The 27,107-nt window shown below is 42.0% G+C and overlaps 1 long non-coding RNA gene across 6 annotated transcripts in view; it reads left to right on the top strand.

The window, feature by feature from the left end:
• The window catches only part of LOC127486125 (uncharacterized), a 149,134-nt gene that overhangs the window by 51,744 nt on the left and 70,283 nt on the right, over positions 1–27,107 (top strand). For 2 of the 6 annotated variants that reach the window (XR_016221059.1, XR_016221058.1), the window contains one exon: positions 21,320–21,511. The exons of the other annotated variants lie outside the window; for them this stretch is intronic. This is a non-coding gene — a long non-coding RNA (uncharacterized LOC127486125). Of the gene's footprint in view, positions 1–21,319; positions 21,512–27,107 lie in introns of those variants that run through there. 6 annotated transcript variants of the gene reach the window in all.

Here is a 27,107-nt window from a genome sequence, read left to right on the forward strand (position 1 = left end):
AGAAAGGTCTTCCTTCTGTTGGTTCACCCCCTAAATGGCCGCTACTGCCGGTGCTGCATCGATCCGAAGCCAGGAGCCAGGTGCTTCCTCCTGGTCTCCCATGTGGGTGCAGGGCCCAAGGACTTGGGCCATCCTCCACTGCCTTCCTGGGCAAGAGCAGAGAGCTGGACTGGAAGAGGAGCAACCGGGACAGAATCCAGCGCCCTAGCCGGGACTAGAACCCAGGGTACTGGTGCCACAGGCAGAGGATTAGCCTAGTGAGCAGTGGCGCTGGCCAGAAACATGGAATTTAAAGATGAATTTGTTTTGGTATGAAAAAAATTAAAACCATGCAAGGATTTCTTTTTTTATTTTTGGACAAAAAAATAAACCTGCCTTTTAATTCCATTTTCAGTGAACTTTAAAAATTATTTGAGAAGCAGAGAGACAGCCTCTCTCTTTCCCTCCCCCCTCAAGTACACAGGGTTAGGAGGGTCCTACCTACTGCTTTATTCTTCAAATGCCTGCAACAGTTGGGGCTGGGCTTGGGCAGAAACTGGGACCTAAGCATATTTTTAAAAAGATTTTATTTATTTGAGAGATAGAGTTACAGACAGTGAAATGGAGAGACAGAGAGAAAAGTCTTCTGGCTGCTGGTTCACTCCCCAGGTGGCCACAACGGCTGGAGCTGCACTGATCTGAAGCCAGGAGCCAGGTGCTTCCTCCTGGTCTCCCACATGGGTGCAGGGGCCCAAAGACTTGGGCCATCCTCCACTGCTTTCCCAGGCCACAGCAAAGAGCTGGATTTCAAGAGGAGCAGCCAGGACTAGAACCTGTGCCCATATGGGATGCTGGCACCTCAGGTGGAGGATTAACCTGTGCACCATGGCGCCTGCCCCAGGAACCTAAGACTTTAATCCAGGTCTCTCATGTTAATGGCAGGGTCCTGATTATTTAGGCTGTTAGCTACTGTCTCCCAGGGTTTGCGTTATCAGGAAGCTGGAAGTTGAGAGCCAGAGATAAGTATAGAACCTGAGTGTTATGATATGGGACGTGGGCGTCTTAATCCTTAGCCCAAACACTCACCCCCCTATGCACGTTTTGAGGTACCTTTGTATATTCCTGACTAGCTGATGTAGCAGTTGGTGGTACATGAAAAGGAGATAGGAGATTGAAAGAATGCCTAGAAAATGCCCATTTTCCCACAAGGGAGTTGGAAATAATCTTCTGACTTCTTTTCTTGCTTCTTCTGTGCTCTGTTTGAACTGTCATATTTCAAAGCACTGGAGACTGACCTGTGTGTCTGTGACCCCTTTGTCTTGAACCTTGTCACTATCATGTGTGAATCACAAGGGGAGGTACACCGCAGTCTTCCATGGTGATCAATAGCCCTTTGCTGGGCCATAGCATTAGAAACTCTCACTGCAGGGGACTAGTAGTTCACTTGATCATGGATTCACGCAAACATACTGTTCTGTAAAGTTTTAAAATCCCCATTCCTTAAAAACAAATGTAGCTCTAACCTCGAGTGGACCCTCAAAGGATCCTGGATTGCTTCTGAGTCTGCTATCTCTGCAGGGAGACTGTCTTCAGAATTGCTTTTGGGGCCCCATCATGTCATTGTGAAATTGCTGTTAGTAATCTCACCAGCATTTCCCAGATCTGTTGCAGATAAGCTTGAGCACGTGCGACTCCCTGGCTTCTAGTGTTATTTAGAGAATTGGAGGACTTAAAGCACTTATTTTCTTCAACTCATTTCTCATCATAATCCACCAATATCACAGTGTTTTTATTCTCCATTTCATTTTTAAATGATCCTATTAGTTGGGGGAAACCCAAGTGATATTTTTCTTTACTGTGGCCTCGTCTCCTCTTTGCCTTTGTTAGAACTCAGGGATTATATACCTGTCACTAAATCAGAATTCAGCCATTTGCTTAAACAATTTTCAGTGGATTTCACTAGGGTTGGAGTAAAGACAGCTCCTTCTGTTCCATATAAATGATATTTACAACCTGTCTCTCTGTCTCTTCGGAGACCAGTGGTGCTCCTCTTTGGTTATTGAGGCTGGTAGCTTGGTTATCAGGGAACTGTCCATGCGGTACTCCTGGTGTTTTGGGCTGTGTTTATCAAAGTTAAAGTGAGACTTTGGATGGAGTGGAGAATGAGTCAGGCTTTAAGCCTGAAGCAGCATGGCCCTGTCATGACTCCTGCATGTTGACTCAGCAGAAGCTTGGTTCAGGCGTGTGGATGTCATCATTCCCAGGTTTGGGGCTGCAAATGTCATTAGATTATCAGGTGAAACCAACACTGCATGCTACCGTGGAGCGGGTGATGCTGAAGGAACTTTTGGAGAAGTGGCTGCTTCAGGAGCATTGCTGCCCTACACTGATTTCTTCTATGGGGCCCCTCAGTAATGATATCCAGCCTAGCAAAGTGTACTTTATGCATTCATGGTTATTTAAGTAATGCAGATTCCCTCCCCCAATGCACTCATATAATCAAAGGCCCCGTTCTGTTTAATTTGACAAAGCACTCACCGACAGTTTGTAGCACTAGGAATGGTGAGAGGAATAGAAGTGAGACAGTTCCTGTGCATGTGGTGGCTTAGTTGAGTGGATTTGGTGAGGGACATGCTGTGACATAGTGACAGGGTCGGGGGGGAGGGAGTCAGGGCTGAGACTGGGGAAATGACCAGCTGGGGGATTTTCCTCTCTAAGCAGGTGACTTACTGCACAAAAGCTGCTCCAGTACAATTCCTTTATATAAGGGGACTTCAGAAAGTTTGTGGAAAGAGCATTTAGCCTTGCAGTTACAGGCACCCAGGAATTCCTGGGTGTCTCATTCTCCACATGAAACAGAAGCAGTGGCAGCCTGACGTGCCGGTTCAGTCTGTTTGAGATAGCTGACTCTGTCACTGAGCTATGTCAGCTGAGTGCCACCTGATGCCACAGCAGTCATCTCCCTGACATTATCAGTGCCACAAGAAAGCTGCTTTCCTGTTGGAGACTTGTGTGAGCATCCTTCTCCTGGGAACGCAAAATCGTGCATCTTGTCCATTTCTTCCTGGGGAGTAATAAAAAGGTGTGCACTGGGCATGGGTGAGTTGGGGGAGGCCAAAATGATCAGATCTCTGTTTTCTTCAACAGTGAGTCAAGATCAAGAGATAACATGAACCCCACCCTTCTTCTCTCTGAGCCTAAAACAAAGTGAATAAATTCTTGCATGTTGCAGCATACTTAGGGGGCACTCCATGGGGGGGGGTACTTTAAAACAGGAAGTGCTTTCCAATTCATTCATGTTTTGGCACTGTTCAGATGCCTTTAATTATTTTGAACTCTTTGGCAACAGGAGGACAATTGGTTTTGATAGCTATCCTCTAAGCTTTAGCTCTTTGTATCTTCTGGGAGTAATGAAAGACAGAAAAATGCATTGCTGATGGCTTTGCAATGTAAATAAAAAGAAGAGAATAAAAGAACAAGCCCTTCCTGTTCCCTCACTCTGATTTTCCCATAAAAACATTTTTGTGGTTCCTAGCAATCCTCTCAAGACAGGGAGACAAAGATTGTATTGTAGATGGAACAGTCTTAATTAGTGAAATTGACAAGAAAATACTTATCTCTTCATACTGAATGACAGCAAAACACAACTTAGGGAATTTGTCATTTATGCAAGACTAAAAAGTGATTTTGTTGTATCATGTTTTCTCAACCTGATGAGTTTATGGACAGGTTTTTGTGTAGCTTCCTGGATCATGAATATTCTGAATTCTCAGCTTTTCTTATCAGCAAAGAAAAAACAATTTACTCCATAGGGCCTGAGCAAAGTACTTCAGACTCTTTATATTTCTTCTATTAGAGAAGCTAATTCTCTGCTTGAAAGGGAAGTTGACTATTTTTTCCTCATATATTTCTTGATCAAAGAGAGGCAATTTTATTATTATATATTGTAATTTTCTTAAGGAAGAAAAAGCCGTGTACTTTTGAGCTCCACAGTGCTAAACCCTAGACACCTTTTCTATCCATATTGTGTCTAATGAAAGAGTCATTTGCTAAAACAACTGTCTCTTCTAATAGAACACAAATATTTGTCAAGCATTTTTCCATTAGAAATAGTGCACAGCTGTGCCAAGAACCAGTTCATCCTCTGTGAGTCAGCAGGTTCTTCCAACAGAGTGAGAGGCATTGCTGCTGTCCCACAAGCCAGGGATATTGTGGGGAGTTATTTGCTGTGCAAAATTTGCCAAAAGCCTGTTCTGATTATCTCTAGGCATATTTATCATTGAATTCTGTGTTAATTTCAAGAGTAGTATCAATAAACAATATTGTTTATATGAGGGTACTTTAAAATGTTTGTGGAACACAAAAGGTAAGTTTATTTTGGTGAAAAAAATTGTGAAACCCATGAATATAAGGGGTCTTCAAAAAGTTTATGGAAAGTTCATATTGTGAAAAAACACAAGGATTTAAAAATTCTTTTTGCACCAAGATCTTTTTTTCCTAATTTTTACTAGCCTTTTGAAGTATGTTAGTGAATCATCTTTTCCCTTATATTGCACACACTATTGCTTCTCTTTGTTTTTTACAGGTTATGGATTTATTTTGGAAGACTAGAATGATTATTGTTTTTCCAGAGAAGACGTTATGACTTCTCTGAAAAAGAACCCGACCCCATAGCACTGATGACTGTGCTGCTAAGCCATGAGGCTTCCTTACAGCCCAGGATGGGTACTCTGGGTTCCTGAGAATCCTGGAAGTGGGGTGAGGGCTGGAGAGGAAGGCCAGTGCTGGGGGCCTCTCCCTCCTCTCGCTGCCTGTTATGAGGTTGAGCCTTGGACATCCAAAGCCTTGCGTAATTGGGTTCAGGTGCAAGGAACATTTTCTCAGTGTGTGTTTGCACAGATTGGCAATATCAATATGTCAGCCATAAAGTGGTGATAGCCAGAATTGGCTTCCTTATGCTTTGGCTGAGTAGGAAGGTTGGGCCCCAAGAACAAGGGAAGAGCCCATGGGGAAAGGCTCTGACTGTTCTGTCTGGGGGCACTGCCATGCTGCTTTTGAAGTCTGTATCCTTTGCCAACAAAATTAGGACTTTTTATAGGTGAGTGGGGGTGTGAATATGTGGTGGCTGTTCACAGTGCCGTTTCCTAAGATACAGTCTTACTTCAAGGACTGGGAGTGGATGGAGTGCTTAGTTCAATAAGGCCAAATTTCCAATGTCTATCCTTGTGTTATCCAGTCATATTTTTTTATGCTCCTACTAACTCATTATGGGTACAGATTTGCCTATAGCGCTATATCCTGTTACGTCTTATTCATGTTCACTCCATCATACTGAGGCATATTACATCTTTAAGCTTATCAACTTTACTGAGGCATTCTTGATGTTCAATCAATTGCACACCTGTGAAGTGGACAAGTTAATATGTGGCATATAGGTGTCACCCAGGAAGCATTTCACAGTCAAAAAAAATCATGTCCATCAGTCCCAGAGGTGCTTGCTTGTAACTCCGCCTACCACATCTCTGACCCTCTAAGGATCTGCTTTCTGTTGTTGTAAATTTATTTTCATCTTTTGGAATTTAACGTCAGCGGAATCAGAAAGTATGAACTATTTTTGGTATGGTTTCGTTTCTTTTTTTTTTCTAAAAGATTTTTTATTTATTTATTTGAAAGAGTTACAGACAGTGAGAAGGTAAGACAGAGAGAAAGGTCTTCTGTCCACTAGTTCACTCCCCAAATGGCCGCAATGGCCAGAGCTGTGCTGATCCGAAGCCAGAAGCCAGGAGCTTCCTCAGGTCTCCCACATGGGTGCAGGGGCCCAAGGAATTGGGCCATCCTCCATTGCCTTCCCAGGCCACAACAGAGAGCTGGGTCAGAAGTGGAGCAGCCGAGACTTGAACAGGTGCCTATATGGGATGCTGACACTGCAGGCGGGGCATTAACCTACTGCACCACAGCACCGGCCCCTGGTATGGTTTCTTTCATCTACTCTAATCAGTATGATTTTCTCCATTTTTATTCTTGAGTACCATCACATCATGTGGACATATAGCGATTTCTTTATCCGATTGCACATTTGTGTTACTTCAGTTGTTGCCTACCTCAAACAAAGCTACTATTCATATTAACACACAAGTACTTGTGTGGTCATAAGCTTTTATTTCTCTTGGGTGAATGCCTTAAAGTGGAATGGTAGGTGTGTGATTAATTTTTTATGAAACTGGCCACTTATTTTACAAAATATTTGTGCCATTGATATTTCTGGCTGTCCTGCCTCCTTGCCAACAATCTTTTACTTTTAGAACTTCTAATAGGTTATACAGTGGAATCTTACTGGGGTTTTGATTTTCCATTCCCTGATGACTATTGATGTTGGGTTAATGGGTGATCTCTAATGGATATGCACTTACTTTCGATCCATGAATCTATTTGGTAAAATACTCCTTCAACTATCTGGCCTGTTTACATTGTCTGTATTATCTTCTCTTAGTTATTTTAGAGTTCTTTATGTGTTTTGTTTATAAGTTGTTTATCAGATATATACTTTCAACTATTTTTTCCCTATCTGGTTTGTCTTTTAATTATCTTAATGTCTTTGGAAAATAGAAGTTCCTAATTTTAAAGAAACCTAATTTATCACTTTTATTTATATTTTAGGTTGTAGTTTTTGTTTGTAGGCAAAGAAATCTTTGCCTAACTCAAGGTCACAAACGTTTTCTGCATATTTTTGTTTAGAATTTTTGCAGTTTTGGTTCTACATTTTGGTTTGATAAATTTTGAGTTAATTTTAGTATAAGGTGGGAGGTTTGGGTTTAATCTCTTTTGCCCTCATTTTCCACACACACGTTCAAATATTCCAATTGTTCTTCATCTTTGTCAAAAATCAGTTAATTATATATGTATAGGTCTATTTCTAGACTCATTATTATGTTCAGCTGACTTATTTGTCTAATTTTGTTCTCTTATAGTTTAGTTTTTTGGGAGAGTAATCTGTGTCCTTTCTATTTCCATATGAATTTTAGAACAGTTTGTCAATTTCTATTTTTAAATAGCTTGCTGAGATTTTGATTGGAAGTACATTGAATCTATAAATTCACTTAGCACTAATTGACATTTGAAGAATATGGAATATTCCATTCCAAGGCATAGTATTATCTCTGAGATACTTAGATTTTAATTTTTTTTTAGTTTGCAGTGCATGGATTTTATAGAGATCTTGCTGAATTTCTCCAAAAATCTCATTTTTATGATATTGTATATTGTGTCTTAATTTCAGTTTCCAGTTGATTGTTGCTAAGACATAATAATGCTCTTGATTTTTGTAAACTAACTTTTTATCCTGCAGTGCTATTTAACTTACTTATTAGTTACAGGTGCTTCTGTGTAGATTCCATAGAATTTCCTACATGAACCATAACATCTCTGGCTAATAAAGACAGAATCTACCTCAAGATGTTGTTAATGTCGTTTTCTTGATCTACTGAACTACCTAGAGCCTCCTGTATACTGGGAAGTGATCTGAAAATAGTTGTTCTCTTCTGCTTTGGTTGCTTTTCATTTCCTTAATTGCCTATCGCATCAGCTAGAAATCTTAGCACTATGGGGAAAGTGGACATCCTTACTTTTCTCCTGATTTTAGACACAGTTCTTTATTTTCAACGACAAGAATGATAGTACCTTCAGGTTTTTAGTATATTTCCTGCTCATATTGAAAACATTTCTCTTCTACTTTGCTGAGAGTTTTATTAGGGTTGAATGCTGATTCTTTTTTTTTATTTTTAATTTTATTTAAATTTATTTGAGATGTAGAGTTACAGAGAGAGTGAGAGAAAGAAAGGTCTTCCATCTGCTAGTTCACTCCCCAAATGGTCGCATGGGCTGAAGCTGGGCTGATCCAAAGCCAGGAGCCAAGAGCTTCTTCTGGGTCTCCCACATGGGTGGCAGGGGCCCAAGCACTTGGGCCATCCTCTAGTGCTTTCCCAGACCACTAGCAGGGAGCTGAATCAGAAGAGGAGCAGCCAGGACATGAACCAGCATCCATAGGATGCTGGTGCTGCAGACAGAAGTTTAACCTACTATGCCACAGTGCTGGCCCCTAAATGCTGATTCTTGTCAAATGCTTTTTCTGTATTGAGTGATTTTTTAAAGTCTGTTATGTCATGAATAACAGTGATCATATATATATATATATATATGTGTGTGTGTGTATATATCTTGTATTCCTGGGATAAACTTCATTTTGTGATAACATGTTTTCTTGTATGACATTTTAAAAAATTAATGTGGAAGGCAAGGAATGAACCAGAAAGAGAGAGAGATCTTCCATCCACTGCTTTACTCCCCCAGTGTCCACAATAGCCAGGACTGTGTCACGCTGAAGCCAGGAGCTAGGAACTCTGTGTCTCACATATGAGTGGCAGGATTCCAAGTTCTTGGATCATCTTTTGATGTCTTCCAAGGTGCATCAGTAGTAGGATGGATTGGAAATGGAGCAGCTTGGACTCAAAATAGAATTGAAATGCTGGCACTTCAAGCAGTGGCTTTAATCCACTGTGCCACAGCACCAGCCCCTTTTTGCCTATCATTGTATGTACTTTGCTTAAATTTTTGTTAATAATTTTGAATATGCATTTATTAAGGTGATTGGTCTGCAGCTTTTGTTTTCCTTTTAATATCTCTATGTGGTTTTGATGTCAAAGTAATGCTGACCTTGTAGAAAGTGCTAGGCAGTATTTCCTTTAATTTTCTGGAATAGGTTATGTAAAACTGTTATAATTTCTTCTTTGAGTTTTTGATAAAATTCATGACTCATCAGTTCTTGGAATTTTTTTGTGTGTGAAGGATTTTTAATTTTCCTATACATTGAGTTTCTTTAATAAATATATGGTTTTGCAAAATACATATTTCTTTTGTGAGCTTTGGTAGTTGTGTCTTTCAAGGACTTTCTCTCATCTGACTAGGTCATTGGTTTCCTTGATGTTAGCATGTTAAAATATTCTGTTATTATCCCTTTAATGTAGGAGTGTGCAGGGTTTGAGTGATGTCACCGTTCCCTATTCTGAAATTGGTGATTTGTGTCTCCTTCCCCTATGTATTCCCAGGCCAGTATCACCAGAGGATTATCCATTTTATTGACTTTCTTAGGGATGTTTGTAGGTTTTTCCTCTATTGTTCTTCACTATTCATTGATTTTCACCTTAAGTTTCATCATTTTATTTCTTTGCTTTTGATTTATTTTTATTTTTCTAGTTTTTTTAACATAGAATTTGTCATTGAATTAAGAACTTTCTTTTTCTGAAAAAAGTCAGCATTTAATGATACACTACCCCTCAATACTGCTTTAACTGAACCCACAAATTTTTATAAAAATGATTGTTATTGTGTATTTTTAAGGTATACAACATGATATGGGATGCAGTTGATAATGAAAAGGTTGCTCTGGTGAAGCAGATTAAAATATCCATTCTGTCTTGTGGTTACCTGTGTTTTTTGTTTTACTGGCAAGAGCATTAAAATCCATTCATTTAACATGAATCCCCAATACAGGACACTTTTGTTACCTGTAGTCCTGGCTAGGATTTGAATTGTAGTTTGAGTGTCTCCAAGGCTTCACGTATTGAAATTCAGTCCCACTGTACAGTATTAGAAGGGTGGAAACTCAGCCTGACTGTGGTGTCTGGTGGTGAGGCCTTGAAGAGATTGTTGGATCAGCGGAGCTCACTGGGGCAGGGCACCCGGTCTGTGGTCCCGGTGGCTTTACCTGGAGAGGAGGTCAGACACAGAGCTACGTGCTCCCTGTCCCTTGCCCCGTGCTTCCCCTGGTGGCCTTGGGACTGACTGCAGGAAGGCATCACCAAATGGGACCCTTCGACCCTGCACCTCCATCACCTCTTTATCATGTGGCCTGTGTCAGGTATTTCCTTGTCATAATGTGAAGGTGACTGGTATGTCCTCATGCTGTGCATTAGCTCTCTAGAATTGTCCATCCTGGGTTTGCTGCTTTGTGTCTTCTGACCTTCATCTCTCTACCCCCCACCCCCACCCCCACCCCTTGGTAACTCTTCCCCTTGGTGACCATTGTTTTGCTTCCTATTTTTGCATACTTGAATTTGGATAGTTATTTATATTGCACGTGTCTTTAACTGAGATCCTGTGGTCCTTAGTGTGTCTAGCTCATTTCACTTAGCATGATGTCCTTTAAACTCACCTATTTTGTATCTTCTTTTCTGTGGCTGAATGGTATTTGTGTGTGTGTGTATGTGTGTTTCTTTGTCCTTTTGTCTGCTGATGACACATAGGTTGTCTTTGCACCTTGGCTATTGTGAACAGTGCAGTACTGAACATGGGCATATAGATAACTTTATGAAGTGACTTCTGTTCCTTTGAGTCTATACCAAGAGGAGGGATTGCCGGTCATAGGGCATTTATTTTTATTTATTTATTTGACAGGTAGAGTTATAGACAGTAAGAGAGAGAGAGACAGAGAGAAAGGTCTTCCTTCCATTTGTTCACTCCCCATATGGCCTCTGCGGCCAGCGCTGCACCAGTCCTTGCAGGTGCAGGGTCCAAGCACTTGGGCCATCCTCCACTGCCTTCCCAGGCCACAGCAGAGAGCTGGACTGGAAGAGGAGCAACTGGAACTAGAACATGGTGTTTTGGTTTTTTTTGGCAGATTTATTTTTAATGTCTTTAGATACCACCATACTGTTTCCTGTAATAGTTATAATTCGAAATACTTTGTTTTCATTGTTGTTCAGTTCAAAATGATAATTTCCCATTTTGATTTCTTGTTTGATTCATGAGTCATTTAAAAAGCACAATTCAGAGAGAGAATTAAATGAAAATGAGCAAATAAATACCCAGAATGGAGCTTGCTCTGGGAGTCCATATCAATCTGGACAATTGGGTAGAAACTGGTGAGAGAGAGCAGGGTACTGAGGGCCCAGGAGTGGTGGATGCTGGTAAGATGACCTCTAGAGACAAGGTTTCACCCTGCAGGAAAAATACAGAATTGGGTCTGGAGTCCTCATATGCTGGAGCATTGCTTACTGAAGAATTTAAATGGACACATTTGAAAGTGTCAGGACCGGAGAGGCTGTTGTGAGAAGGCCCTGTTTCTGTGGAAGGGAAGGGGGTGGAAGGGTACGGTGGTTCTGGGTGGGTTAGTGGTGAGAAGGCGGCAGGTGGAGGAAGTTAACAGTGCTACACAGACTCCAGGATGTCTGAATTAGAAGAGAGAAATCTTACTGTGTATTAAGAGACAAGGATGCTCTGGAATTGTGGAAACTCATGGACTGTCCAGATGTAGAAGGGGACCAGTGGCTGATCTGGAAAAGTAGAAGACTTTTTTTTAAATCTTAATTTTTTAAAAGATTTTATTTATTTATTTGAGAGGTAGAGATACAGACAGACGGAGAGACAGACAGAAAGATCTTCCACCAGCTGGTTCCCTCCCCAAATGGCTGCAGTGGCTAAAGCTGGGCCAATCTGAAGCCAGGAGCCAGGGTCTTTTTCTGGGTCTCCCACATGGGTACTGGGGCCCAAGCACATGGGCTGTCTACTGCTTTCCCAGGACACAGCACAGGGCTGGATCAGAAGAGCAGCAGCCAGGACACAAACCAGTGCTCACATGGGATGCCTGTACCACAGGCGGAGGCTTACTGGGCCACAGAGCTGGCCCAGTAGGAGACATTTTTAAAATAAAATACAATGAAATGTAGAATTCACCCAAAACAAGTACAAATGGTAAATAGAAAGTAGGAATCAATGTCAGGCTAATAATATTTCTCTACAGTGAAAACCAAGAGCCATAACACAAACATTCCAGCAGGAGTCAAGTACTACTAAATAAACACTTGCAGATACTAAAGAATATCTTGATTCAAACTTTGAGATATCTCCTGGTGAAACTTTTAAATGTTAATAGTAGAGAAAGATAGTGTCATCTGGGTGTGCAGGCCTAGAAGACCATCCAGGCAGCAAAGAAAAGAGAGAGTCAGGTTGGTGTCTGATTGCTTACCAGCAGTCTGCAAAACAAGAACAAGGAGGAACAACATTTTCAAGAAACAAAAGGAAAAACAATTTCTAGAAACAAAAGTAGTGGCCGAAAACTGTGTCCAGACACGCTGTCCTCAAAGTGTCAGCACAGCAAAACAATTTTAAACATTCAGAAGCTCAGGGCTGCTGTCTTCAGATCTTTCCCAGAAGAATCCATGAGAGAAGAGCTTTGCGTGCATCAGGAGTGGCAAAGCAGCTTTGGCAAAGGCTGGGCAAGATGATCACCATGAATCATGTGTGCTCTTCCCCTGTCCCAGGAAGGGCCAAGCCGAGTGCTGCCTGGCCTCCATCCCAACCTCACTTCCGGAAACATGGCCTCAGTGGGCTGACCTAGGATCAGCCAGGCAGAAATGTTTTCTAGGTCATTCTTGGCTGCGGGTGAACATCTCAATCCTTTTTTACTTTATTTTATTTTATTTCATTTTATTTTTAAGATTTATTTACTTCAGAGGCAGAGTTACAGACAGAGAGGTCTTCCATCCACTGGTTCATTCCCCAAATGGCCACAATGGCCGGAGCTGAGCTGAGCTGACCCGAAGACAGGAGTTTCTTCTGGGTTTCCCAGTCAGGTGGAGGGGCCCAAGCACATGGGCCATCTTCCACTGCTTTCCCAGACCATCAACAGGGAGCTGGATCAGAAATAGGGCAAGTGGATACTTAACCTACTACACCACAGTGCTGGCCCCACTTCTCAGTCTTGATAAAGAAATGGAAAATAGACCATTTATTTCAATAGGTAATACGTTCTCCATGTGTTCCTTCCCCAGCTGTGGTTGCCTAAGGTCAGAGACAATCCAGCGACAGCACTGCGAAGCAGCAGGGGGCTGGAGGCCACAGCCTGCCCGTGGAAATGTGTAGAGAATTGGAGTTTGAGTCATACTGGCAGGGGCAGACTGTCTTGCACAGAGGAAACAAGGAAGGTGGAAGTTCTGATTGTCTCCAGTGGCCTTCCCTTTGGTATTTGAATCCTTGTGTCGGGTGACAAAGACTGTTCAGTCCCCTTCCATTTCATGTTAAATGTGCATGTGGAGAGGGAGGGGTGTTCTCTTTGTTCCAAACACTCCTAAGCCTTGGTTCCAGTAGCAGGCAGTGGGCATCCTAAAGTTTTTTTAAAGGTTTCCTTCCTCTGTTTACTTTCCCTGACTATACAAGGTGTGGTCTTGTACTAGCAGCAGCTGCATCATCGTGCAGCTTGTTAGAAATACAAACTTGTATGTGTTTCTAAAGTGCATCTCAAATTTGAATAAACACACCCATTGTGTGGGAATCTTATTAAAAACCTAGACTTAGGCCCCACCCTAGGCTTCTGAACCAGAGATTTTGCATATCTTGCAAGCTCTCCGGTGATTTCAGTGCTGCTGGGCCTCATGCCTCGCCCAGGTCACTTAGGCTCAGCTCGTCTCCTAAATACTTGTGGAGGAAATCTTTCTGATAGCCCCATTTTCCCTATAAACACAAGTGTCCCGTGTTTCCCTGTAGATATCTAATGAGAGCAATATGGCATCCTAGATGGAGAGAATCTGCTCCTCTTTGGAGGACCCAGGCCTCGGTGTTGTCCGCTGTGGTTGTTCTTGGCTGGATTTCCTTTGGCTGACGTTATTAGGAAGCTGCACAAGGGCTCATGAATCCCACTTGTGCACAATTGTCTTGAACTTTTTCATGATCTCTTGTCCGTTGCACAGAAGGCTGCCCCTTAATGTATTGGCAAATGTACTGTGTAACACATCAGTAGGATGAAATCCAACAAACAGTAAACCTGTGTTATTTGATTTTGATTGATCATAATCACATGGGCCTTTTAAAGAAACAAGATTCATGGGCCTTACCCCAGAGATGCTGAATCAGAATGGAGGTGGGACAGGAATCTGCATTTTTTTTTTACACACAATTTATGGGTGATATACTGCTCTGTGTATTCCTGCAGCTGACAAATAATTCCCCTGGAGTTGTGTAACCTGGTGATAGGAGGTCAGGCAAAAAATGGGCAAAGATAATAAGAATACAAAAGTTTCTGACAATTCAATTAACCATCTTAGTCTAATGGAACCCTCAGTAATTGGAAAATACACATTTTTTAGAACACATAAGTAGTAATTATCAAAATTGTCCATGTAGTAGGATTTAATTAAGCTTCCAAAATATAACAGAATGGTTATACATATACACAGATTATATTTTCTAACAATGTTAGGATCCAACAGAACACTTTTTACTTAAAATGCCCCACATGTTCAGAAATCTAAAAACACATTACTAAATAATTTGTATGTCAAAGATGAAGCCATAATGAATATTAGAAAATGTTTAGGGAAACATAATAAAACCACTCCTGAAATTTGTGTGATGCAGAGAAGTGGTAATTCAAGGGAAGTTTAAGTGGAAAGGATAAAGAAAATGGGAAAATCTGTAAACTGAGAATCTAATTTAGGAAATTTGAAAGTGAATGTCAAACTAAAGACAATAAGAACTGAAAAGAAATAAAATGCAGAGTTGGTTTTTTGAAAAGATCATTTGAAAACTATTCAGAAAGATTGAATAATAATTAGAGAAAGGTATTAAGAATAAAGAGGACATACATAAATATACAACAGAAATTAAAAACTAATACAATAATATATAAATGGTACTTGCCTGTAAATTTGAAATTCAAGATTATCAAAAAATATGGTTCATCAAAACTGAGCCAAAAAGAAACAAAAATCCACAAAGTTAAACCAAAATCTCCCAATTACATAAAAATTAAAACAACCAACATCATCAAAAAAGTCAAGATAATTTTGCATTCGAATTCTATCAAAAGTTAAAGTAATAGACAATTCTCATAGGATAAGCGTGTACAAATCCTACCAGAAAAGAAAACTTTATTTTGTAAGAATAATAATAAATCGGGGCTGGCACCTTGGCTCACTTGGTTAATCTCCCGCCTGCAGCACTGGCGTCCCATATGGGTGCTGGGTTCTAGTCCCGGCTGCTCCTCTTCCAGTCCAGCTCTCTGCTGTGGCCCGGGAGGGCAGTGGAGGATGGCCCAAGTGCTTGGGCCCCTGTACCCTCATGGGAGACCAGGAGGAAGCACCTGACTCCTGGCTTCAGATCAGCATAGCTCGGCCATGGCTGCCATTTTGGGAGAACCAACGAAGGGAAGACCTTTCTCTCTGTCTCTCTCTCTCTCACTCTGTCAAAAAAAAAAAAAAAAATCTACATGAAAACTGTAAGAGCAATAAAATTACAAGCCAGTCTGACTCATGAACATACATGCAGAAATCTTAAGGTATCTGTCAAATGGGTTCGTACTCTATGAAAATGGCCGTGTGTCATGTCTGATAGGAGTTATCCCAGGAACACATGGGTATGTTCGTGTTAGAATGCCTCTTGTTTGTCTTCACCGTGTTTAGAGGACTTGGATGAAAGCATGTCCACAGATGCAGAGGCTCTGTCCAGAGTACTTGCAGGTGGTCAGTAGTAAAACTGAGAAGATTGGTACTGGCAGGAAACATCCTGAATCTGATAAAGGGCACTAGTCAGCAAGTAACCTTGTGTGACCTGTTCAGTGGTGGAAACCTAGAACCAGTCTCTTTAGGCTCGGACGCCAGGTAAGGAGCAGTGTTCTTCACGGGGAGGTCCTGTGCAGTGTAGCCAGGCAAGACAAGTAGAATTTATGGAGGCAGAAGAAAACTGTCGTTATTCACATGTGGTATAAACACAAATATGTGGAAACTGCAAAAAGTTCATGGAAAAATGGAGTTAAAAGATAAGTTTATTTTGATGCAAAAAATTTTCGAAATCCATGTAGTTTTTTTTTTTTTTTCATGTTTCCATGAAATCTTTGGAGACCCCTGGATAGCCTACCCTAATATTCCATAAGCAGATACTTATAAACAAGAATGAATTCAAATTCTGCTACACAAATTCTAAATCTGAAAATAAATTGTACTTTACTTTTAGTATGTAAGAGGCAGAGAGGGTCTGGCACCTTGGCTCACTTGGTTAATGTTCCACCTGCAGCGCCGGCATCCCAATGGGTGCAGGGTTCTAGTCCAGGTTGCTCCTCTTCCAGTCTAGCTCTCTGCTGTGGCCTGGGAAAGCAGTGGAGGATGGCCCAGGTGCTTGGGCCCTGCACCCGCATGGGAGACCAGGAGGAGGCACCTGGCTCCTGGCTTCGAATCGGCGTAGCTCCGGCCATAGAGGCCATTTGGGGGGTGAACCAATGAAGGGAAGACCTCTCTCTCCGTCTCTCAACTCTGTCAAATAATTAATAATAAAAAAAGAGAGAAAGTGAGAGAGTTCCCCAAATGTCCCCAACAGGTGGGACTGGGCCAGACTGAAGCTAGGAGCCAGAAACCACGTGGCTGTCAGGGACCCAGCTACTTGAGCCATTACTTGCTGCTTCTCATGGTCACATTAGCAGGAAGCTGGAAGCAGGAGTGGAACCAGACATAATCCCAGAGACTCTGATAAGGGATGCAGGTGTCTTAACTGGTGTCTTAACCATTAGGCTAATGTGGGCCTTAGACCCTAATGGTACCTCTGTATGCTAGCAGCAAGAAATAGAAAAATGTCATTATTTTTAAAAATGGATTTAACGAAGTGCTAACAAAAATGTAATGAACTAAGGAATACCTGTAATAAACTTAATGTCCCTATTGAAAAAATATAAAATTCTGTGGCTGGTGCTGTGGTGTAGCAAGTGAAGCTACCACCTGTGGCTGCAGCATCCCATGTGGGTGCTGGTTCCAGTCCGGGTTGCTCCAGTTCTAGTCCAGTTTCCTGCCGTTGCAGCTGGGAAAGTAGCAGAAGATGGCCCTGCACCTACATGGGAGACCCAGAGGAAGCTCCTGACTTCAGATTAGCCTAGCTCCAGCCAGTGTGGCCATTTAGGGAGTGAACCAGTAGAAGAAAGATATCTCCCACCACTTTGCCTTTCAAATACATGATTAAGTCTTTTAAAAATATGAAATTTTATGGAATAATATTAAAGGTCATTTGAATTAATGGAGAAATATAACAAATGTTCATAGAGAGCTACAATACTTTTAAAATGTTAGTTCTTCCCCATAGGACTCACAGACTTTTTTAAAAAAATTTTTTTTTTATTTTTATTTTTTTTTTTTATTTTTTGACAGGCAGAGTGGACAGTGAGAGAGAGAGACAGAGATAAAGGTCTTCCTTTGCCGTTGGTTCACCCTCCAATGGCTGCCGCAGCCGGCGCACCGCACTGATCCGATGGCAGGAGCCAGGAGCCAGGTGCTTTTCCTGGTCTCCCATGGGGTGCAGGGCCCAAGCACCTGGGCCATCCTCCACTGCACTCCCTGGCCACAGGAGAGAGCTGGCCTGGAAGAGGGGCAACCGGGACAGAACCCGGCGCCCCGATCGGGACTAGAACCTGGTGTGCTGGCGCCGCTAGGCGGAGGATTAGTCTAGTGAGCTGCGGCGCCGGCCCAGGACTCACAGACTTTTTGATTTGAGGAATGCTAGCAGTTTTTCTTGGAATCTGACAAGGGGAAGCTAAAATTTGTTGAGGACAATGTCGGATAGAGCCAAGAAGAAGGAAAAAAATGGATAGAAAATGCACAACTAGATATCATACCTTAATAAACTAATAATAAACTATATTATTATTTATGAGAGAGACAACTAAACCAATAGAATAGAACTTAGAGTCCAAAACAGAAGAACTTGAACTATGAGGGAGCCAGCAGTACAGACTTTCAGATAGGTACTTAAAACTGTTGTGTTGGGATGGTTGCTTTTACGTGGAAAATGAAGTTAGACTATTATATTTTTCAGTTCACTAAAATTAATTCTAGGTGGATTACACACTTTAACTAGAAAAGAAATCATTTTAAAATTCTCGTAAAAAATGGTAAAATATTTCTGTGACTTTGAATTAGGGAAGTATTTATTAATCAAGATATAAAAAAAACAGACTGTGAACCTGATTAACTTGCCTGCAGTAAAATTTAGAGACCTGAACCTCAGGAGACCCTAACGAGCCCTAGATGACAAGCTTGAAGAGAAGCTGGGAACAACTAGAAAGATGTTAGTGTGCAGAACATACAAAGAACCCCCAATTCAAGAGAATTGGTAAAAGAAGTCTGTAGAGTAAAACAATGAACCAAAGACATAAATAGCCATATCACCAAAAGGAAACACACATGGCCAATAACGTGAACATACACCCAAACATGTTAATACCACAAAATACATATTGAATTACTGCACAGCTGCATTGTGTGCAGTTTCAGAAAACTGCCAAGAAATTCAACTGAGAGGAAGATGGAAAATAGTGTGATGACCCGACGAAGAAATACTATAATACAACACTGAGAAATGAGTGTATTGCCCCAATGAATCCCAAAGGAAGAAGGGACAAAAGGTTCAGAAGAAATCATGTTGAACAGGGCTTTATAAATTAAAAAATAAGAAAATATTCAACCAGTGCTTATGCATTAAAGCTATAGAGAAAAGCAAAGGAATGATAAATAAAAAAATACCAGAATGTGAGGATGTGGTTATTTGTTGGTGGGGGGGCAGAAGGATGTGATTAGAGATAATAATGGGAAATATCTATTTCTTAATTGGCATAGTGAGATCCTGGGTATTTAAATGCTGTGTTTTATATCTTACATATGCTAAGTTATTTAAATATTTGAAGGTAGCATACTTAAAATGGATGATTCAGTCAAATCTGTTTTTCTGTATCAGAAACACAAAAAAACTGCTACAAAGCTAATGTAAAACTTTGTGTGATTGCAATTCCTAAGGCAGCTAGAATGAGTCAGAGGGTAATGTCCTTGCCTTTACCTAGAAAATAAATCCATGAAATACTTAGAGTCCAGGCTTTCAGCAGTCCACATTTAGTTAAATCCAGTTTTCTTGCTTTTTAATTTAATTTTAATTTGATTTCCTGGGACATTTTCTTTTTTTTGTTTGTTTGTTTCTTGATAAGTTTTCTTAGGTATATTTAATGTAATATCCAATGTAATTTTGAGATACGTATAGATGATAAAACAGTTACTGTGGTGGAGCATATTAAGGAAAACATCAGTTTGGCTCTTCTCAAAAACACTCACATGGGTTTTCTGTTTGTTTACCATCTCAGAATGTTTTTTTGGCTTCCTTTATGAGACATGGACAACAGAAACACACCAGGTTTTTCAGTAGAGAGGACTTAATGGAAGCTGTTACACAGGCATTTAAGAAAGCAAAATGGGAACACAACAACAGAACCTGATACCAGCTAACGATGGGAAATGCATGGAAGATGACGGTGTGCAGAAGTGGAATCTTGGAGAGGATTCGTGCAGTCCAGGCTCAGTCTTGAGAAACATGGATGCTGTTTGGCAGCTCAAGGAGACCCCTGACAGAGCAGGGCCCATCTCTAGGAAGTACTGTTGGTTATCAAGGCGAGGCGCCTCCTGGTGCTTCTGAGGCTGCACCTGTCAGTGGGAAGTACAAGGAGAGTGCTCCTTTCTTGCCTTCAGCTTTCCAGTTTCCTTCCAGAGCCCCCATTGATGGAAACTGAAAGGAAACAGCTGGCCAAGAAAGAGAGCATTTTGTTTCCAGGATTCTAACTTCAGCATCACAAAGCCAAATAGCAGAGGGTGGGTGTGAGGCTGTAGCTTAATAACTATCACTCTGTACCTGTCTTCGGGCTTCAAGTATTGGAGTGCCTCAGGGCTTCTTCCTTAGTCTGTTCTTTTTCCTCTGTCTGTATTCTCTGCCATTTCATCCACTCTCAAGCTTTTTGTGAGTATATGATAAAACTTCCAAATGTGTTTCCCTGGCTTTCCCTTGAGCTCCACGCTTGTATATCCATCGAAGTAACTTGGATGCCCCCAAAGCAATTGCAGACTCACTCCTTGCAAAATGGAGTTCTTGCAATTCAGAACTTGTTTCCCTTTCTCTTCTCAGTGAACCTCATCACCAGTCATGTAGTTGTGCAAGCAAAACACATGGACATACTTCTTGGTTTCCTCCTTTATATTCACCCCACTGCTTATCCAACCCATCAACATTTTTGAGGTTTGCACTCAGATCTCTCCTTTTTACCCATGGCCTTGGCCATGGCCATGGCATGATTGCTTCTCACATGGGCCACAGTAATCACCTTTCAACATCTCTTCCTTTTGTTACTCATTTCCTTGATTCCTGGCATAATAGCCTAAGTGATCTTTAAAAAATATAAATTATCATGTTAATCTTCCATCCTTCAAAAATTTCCATTCACAGGACAAAAAAGACCTCTGTGACTGCCTGACCTGGACTGTGCCGGTTCCCCACACCTGACACCGTTCTTCCTGCGCACTGCTCTCTGGCCAGGGCAACAGGCATGGCTGGCTCCTGTCATCTTTCACATCTGAGATTGAATGTGACTTCTTTGCAGTGGTCTTTCCTTGTTGCCTGTGTACAGTAGCCTGCTTGTTTTGCTGCTGCACTCTGTAATTTCTTACTGTTTATTTTCATATTAATACTTGCATTGGTTTTTTTCACTTGTTTAATAGGTGAGCTCTAACATTTGTGTTTTAAGACCTTATCTTTAAACCACTGTGTCTCCAGGAGCTACCACAGTGTCTGCCACACAGAGGCTTTCAGCAAATGTGTGTTGAATTATTGAGGGCTGTGAGAGCATCTAAATTCCAGTTATTTCCATGTGTATTAATCTGGGTGAATTCAAATAAAAAGCAAACCAGCATGCAAGAGTAAGTTCTCTTATGTCTAGAAAGTAGCCTAGAAATGTTTGTTTTAAAGGTAGTGCATCCAAGAGTGACACCAGCAATCTCCACCTACCCAACCATTTACAGTTTGAAGTTCCTGCTGGGCCCTTCTGCAGCCAGAATTGTTGACGACCAGTTCGCTGGCCCAGGTCACCTCCCTGCATCTGAGCAGAGTGCTTAGTGTCCATTTGATTAAAAGGGGCCACACATCTTACCCCGATGGCCAATTTTGACATTATTTTTAAATATTTATTTATTTACTTGACAAAGTAAAAGAGAGGGAGAGATACAGGGATACTTCCATCCCAAATGCCCACAACAGTCAGGGTTAGGCCAGGTCGAAACCATGAGCCAGGACTTTCCTTGGATCTCTCTGTGTATTTGGGGCTTCATCCACTGCCTCCCAGATACACTAGCAGGGAGCTGGATTGGAAGCACAGAGTAGCCAGGACTCAAGCCGGGGAGTCTTTTTCTTGATATGGGACGAGAGCGTCCCAAGCAGCAGGTTAACCCGCTATGCTAAAAAATACCATACCTGCCATGACATGAATTTTTGTCTTCTTTTCCAGCCGGCAGCTTAGAACATGGTGCAGAGGAGAGACCTTGGAATCCAAGAGATTCAACTTAGATCTGTTTTCACACTACTCACTTTGTTGGCATCTCTGACTTTTAGTTCCTCATTGTAATGTGCTACAAGTAATATTTGTATCATAGGATGTCTGTGAGGATTAACATAAATAAAATGTGTACAGTATCTTAAAGTGTGTGGTACAAATTTCCAGGAATTCTGTGAAGCTGACCTTGTGGTGTTCAGAATTTAGGAGAAAGCTGTCAGCACAAGCTCATTTCCTCTGCTTCCCTCTGTATCTGTATTTGCTGGATAGGAGTCATCCTCCAGCTCTGGGCTGCCTTTCCTTTCCTTCCCAGGATCCTTTCTCTGCTCTTGTCCATTTTGCTCTTGGCCAGAAGGTCCACCTCTGATTGGGGCCCATGAGAAGCACTGGTGGAGTTAGCAGGAGCCTGTATTCCTGGCTGCCTCCCTGCAGGGCTGCCAGGAGGGCCTGTGTTCCTCAGCCGGTGGTCTGAGCTCTGACAGAGACCCTGTGAAGGGCATCCTCTCTGCCTCTGGGCTGCAGTAACTGATCTTTGCTCTCACTCCTTTGAGGCAGGTGATGACTCTCTGCTTTACTCAAGGTAATGGGCTTCCTGCTGTGGGCCCCTGGTATCCTACTCACCCCCTTTCAGTGGTCCCTTTGTTAAGCTGTCTTTGAACTGTTCTAATTTGGGTGTGTCATCTATTTCTGCCTGAATTGGCCTGATCTAAGTAGCCAGTAGTGTACTCTCAGTCCTGATCCACACTTTGTCCAGCTTGAATACACACACACACACACACACAGATGCACACAGACAGATGTGAGTCATGTGCTTGCTTCTACCATTTCCCCTTGTGGGGACCAGGGAGCACTGCCTGGCTACTGCTTCACTCTAGATGAACCTGTCTGGCCTGTGGCAGCCATCAGCCATCCCGATGGGCCCAGGCATCTCTCTGCCAATACACTCCCTGCAGGACTGTGACTGCTCTCTAGTGATTGCTCCAGTTGGCCATCCCATCAGTGTCCTAATCTGAGTAGGCGCTTTCAGCTTCCCTGGTCTGGGAACAGCGCCAGCACTGTGGGTCTCTGACACTTGTAGAAGTGGCTGTCACCTGTTGTCTCAGCTGAAACACTCCCACAAGATCTGCTCCCTTTCTCTGTTCACCTCTGCCAGGATGGGGAGCAAAGTGTTTCCTCATGTCCTGGTCACTTGCACAGCCGCCAGGTCTGTGGAAGCATCAGGGCTGCCAGGCAACGGAGTGAGTGGCAAAGAGGCCAGCATGGTGGAACTGTGGTCCAGCTCTCTGGACTACATTTAGGCCAGTTTTTTGGTAAGGGCCCTGGGATGCTATTGTTTTACAAATCAAGAATCCAGCTGGAGACAGCTCTGATGATGTGACTCCATGCATCCTTCATACTTCCTTGCAGATCTCAAGTTGTTGATTGTTATGATGTTTGAAAAAGATGTTAAACTTACAAAAGATTTTCATTGTTACTACCACGGCATCCTTCTAGCCTCTAAAACACAGGGTGAAAGGATAAAATGTGCCTTTCCTGGTGTGACTCACTATCTTGCTTCCCTTAACTCTGGAGTCTGAACTTTATACACTGCCCTAAAGTCTGTCAGCCAAAGCCACACACAACTGCTGACCCTCTCCAGGCTTACCCATGAAGCCCTGGGCACAGAAGGAGTGCTGTGAGTTATTACATATTTTAAGATTTATTTTACTTATTTGAAAGGCAGATTGACAAGGAGAGGTGGAGAAAGAGATCTTCCATCCATTGATTCACTCCACAAGTGACCGAAAGAGCTGGGGCTGGGCCAGGCACATACAGGAACCTGGACCTGTATCCTTGTCTCCACCTGGGTGGCTGGGGCCCAGCTACTTGGGCCATCTCCCACTGCCTTCCCAGGCCCATTAGCAGAGAGCTGGATGAGAAGCAATGCAGGGCTCCAACCAGTGCTCTGATAGAGGATGCTGGTGTTGCAGGTGGTGACTTAACCTGCTATACCACAAAGCCAGTCCCTACTTTTATCTTTAAAGCTCTGTCTTTGAAAGGACTGGTGAAGAAGAGAAACATAATAGACAAATGGGACCATTTGAGATGGTCCTTCTTGACAATGTGGATAAATAGGAGTGGGCTCAGACTGAAATTAGTGGCATCGTAACTGGTGACCTATGCTAGCAAAGGCTGTTTATTAATAACATGTGCATGCGGAGAGAGGCTTCTGGGAAGCTGCTCCTATGTAATACTCCTTCCTGTCCTGCTCAAGACCCTCTCACAAAATTCAGTAAAGATCTAAAAAGACTACTTATTGATATTACTTATGTCATAAAACTAGGCCATATAGAAGGCATTTGGGTGGCAAAATTAGGATTCAGATGCTCTCAGTTGTTGGGAAAGATGGGCTAAAATTTGCAAGGAAAAATCAGAAAAACTCAGAGCTACACAGACACACACACACATGCAAAGACAGCAGCTTCTTTTTCTTCTTTTTTTTTTTTTTTTTTGTTTTTTGACACGCAGACTTAGGTGCTTCCTCCTGGTCTCCCATGCGGGTGCAGGGCCCAGGCACCTGGGCCATCCTCCACTGCCTTCCAGGCCACAGCAGACAGCTAGACTGGAAGAGGAGCAACCGGGACAGAATCTGGTGCCTCAAATGGGACTAGAACCCGGGGTGCTGGCACCGCAGGTGGAGGATTAGCCAAGTGAGCTGCGGCGCCGGCCAAGACAGCAGCTTCTAATAGCAGGCACTATCTGACGGGAATTTCCACCAAACACAAAGCAAAGCAAACTATTTGAAAAGCTCCTACCCAAGCTCAGCCTCAGGATGTGACCACGTGAAAACAGCTGGGAATACCATGTATCCTGCCTCTGCCATCTGCCTCCTCACTCTTATCCTGGGTTTGGCCACAGTTTAAAACATAGCAGCATTCACCGGCAGTCCCTGCAAGGAGGCTGACGCCAGGTGGTCCGAGAGCCTGACAGGACTGCCTCAACCTTGCATTTTTCTATCAGGGGCCCCTCACTGGAATAGCTCCAGGATCTAGGCGGGAAGTCAGTTGAATGAAGAGTGGGGGGGGGGGAGAGGTGGGACTGTAGCGAGCCCAGGATGCTAAGGGAGTCCTGATGTACACCCACATCTGGCAGCCTCGCTCAGTTCCAGCTGCTGCCAGCTTTGATGGGAGCGTTCTGTCATCCTCTGGCCTCTGCTTTCAGCTTCGGTTAAATCTCTGAGTTAGTTAACGTTGGCATTGATTTTTATTTTTTCTTTTTTTGTGGTATACCATGTGCAGCATAAAGTTTACCGTTGTAACCATTTTCAAGCACATAGTGCAGTGGCATTAACTACGTTCACAGTGTTAAGCAACCATTGCCACCATCCATCTCCGAAGTGTTTTCATATTCTCCAACAGAAGACCTGTCCCTGTTAATAATAACTCCCCGTGCCCCACTCCCTTTCAGCCCCTGGCAAAGTGCATTCTAGTTTGTCTTTATGAATTTGAGTAATCCAGGTACCTCATCTAAGTGGAATCATTACAATAGTTGTTCTTTTGTGTCTGGCTTACTCACTTAGCATAATGTTTTCAGGATTCAGCGCTATTGGCACATATGTCAGATTTTCACTCTTTTTAAGAAGTATTTTGTTTTTTTATTATGGTAAACATAAAATTTACCATCCTAACAATTTTAAGATTTATTTGTAATTATTTGAAAGGTGGAGTTAGAAAGAGAATCCATCTTCTATCCACTGGTTCGCTCCACAGTGAACGGCTGGAGCTGGGCTGATCCGAAGCCAGGAGCTGCTTCCGGGTTTCCCCCATGGGTGTAGGGGCCCAAGCACTCAGGCCATGTTCCACTGCTTTCCCAGGCCACAGCGGGGAGCTGAGTTGGAAGTGGAGCAGCCAGGACTTGAACCAGCACTCATATGGGATGCTGGTGCAGCAGACAGCAGCTTAACCCACTGTGCTGCAGCACTGATTCCCATCTTAACAGTTTTTAAAATTATAGTTCAGTCGTGCTAAGTGTGTATTCACATGGTTGTACATTTTTTTTTTTCTTTAAGACAGAATTACCAAGAGGGAGAGACACTTTTTAAGGCTAGACCAGATTTCCATGTATATACTGCATGGGTCTCCATCTGTTGTAGGCCCTTAGGATGCTGCCACCTTTTGGTTGCTGTGGGTAATGCTGTGACTAACATCAAGGGGTACATGCTTGTTTCAGCCCCATGTTTGTCCAGAACTGGAATTAATGGGTTGTCTGACAATTCTGTGTTTAATTTTTTTGAGGATATATTGTTTTATCAACATTTTACATTCCCACTGGGAATATACAGGTTTCCAATATCTCCACATCCTCACCAACCACTTGTTACTTTCTGTTTTGTTTGTTCGCATGCTTTTATAATAGCCATCCAAATGGGTTGAAGTGGTATCTTATTATGGTTTCTTTAGTTTTCTGTAATGAGTAGGGTGTTGGTTAGTTTAGTTATGTGTTTATACTGCCTGTATATCTTCTTTGAAGAACCATCTGTTCAAATATTTTGTCAATTTTTAAACTGGGTTTTTCGTTTTTAAACTATTGAGGCATAGTTCTTTGTACATTCTGGATATCAATCACTTACAGAGCATAAGATTTTCAGCTATTTCAATCATTCTGTGTTGTCTTTCACATTGTTGATAATGTATGATTCCTAAAAGCTTTTAGTTTTGATGAAATCCAACTAGTTTATTTTTATTTTATTTGCATGTGCTTTTGGTGGGTATCATACCTAAGAAATAATTGCCAAATCCTAAGTAATGAAGCTTTCTCCTTGTGTTTTTTTCTAAACATTTTAAAAAAAATAAAGTTAGCTCTTATATTTAGATCTTTGATGAATTTTCTAAAAATAATTTTTAGTGTGTATATTATTGGCATACAATATGATGTGTTGGAACACATATAGATAGAAAAAGAGCTGCCATAGTGAAACATTAACACCATCATCTCATAGAGCTACCTTTTAAACCTTTGTATGTTTTCGGCAACAGTGTATTTTCACTTATTTAAATGTAAACATCAAAATATTTTATTAGCAATAATTGTACATATTTATGAGGCACAATATGGCATTTCAGCACATGTATACAGTATGCATTGATCAGATCAGGGTGATTGGCATTTCCCTCTCTTTGTCATTAATTCATGATTAGCGTCTTGAAGCCTCTCTCCTTTATTTGCTTAGAAACTGTATGATAGGTTGTTGTGACCTGCAGCTACCCCATCGTGCTGTGCAGCACCAGGAGCTTACTCTTTTTGTCTAACTCTGACTTAGTACTGATCTAGTCCCCTCTGTTTCCCCACCCCAGGCTCTAACTCTAGGCTCAAATTGAGTTTTTCAGCTTGCGGCTATGAGGAAGAACATGTAATATTTGTCTTTATGTATGTGGCTTATTTTACTTAACATAATATCCTCCAGCTCCATTCATTTTTTTTTTCTGTGAATGACAGGATTTCATACTTTCTTATGGGTAAAGAATACTGGTTGATTCCATATCTTGGCTGTTGTAAATAACACTGCAGTGAATGTGGTGGTGCAGGTTTGCTCTCTCTGATACAGTGATGTCATGTCTTTGGGATATTTACTCAGTAGTAGGACTGCTGGATCATTTGGCAGGTTTATTTCTAGTTTCTTAAGGAATTGCCAAAATGTTTCCTATTTCTTTTTGGTTTTGTGGCACATGTAGCTAAAATCTTATTCATTCAGCATGAATCCTAC

This window comes from Oryctolagus cuniculus, chromosome 15 (genome assembly GCF_051225735.1).
Source record: "Oryctolagus cuniculus isolate XC-2025 breed Fujian yellow rabbit chromosome 15, ASM5122573v1, whole genome shotgun sequence".
NCBI lineage: Eukaryota > Metazoa > Chordata > Mammalia > Lagomorpha > Leporidae > Oryctolagus > Oryctolagus cuniculus.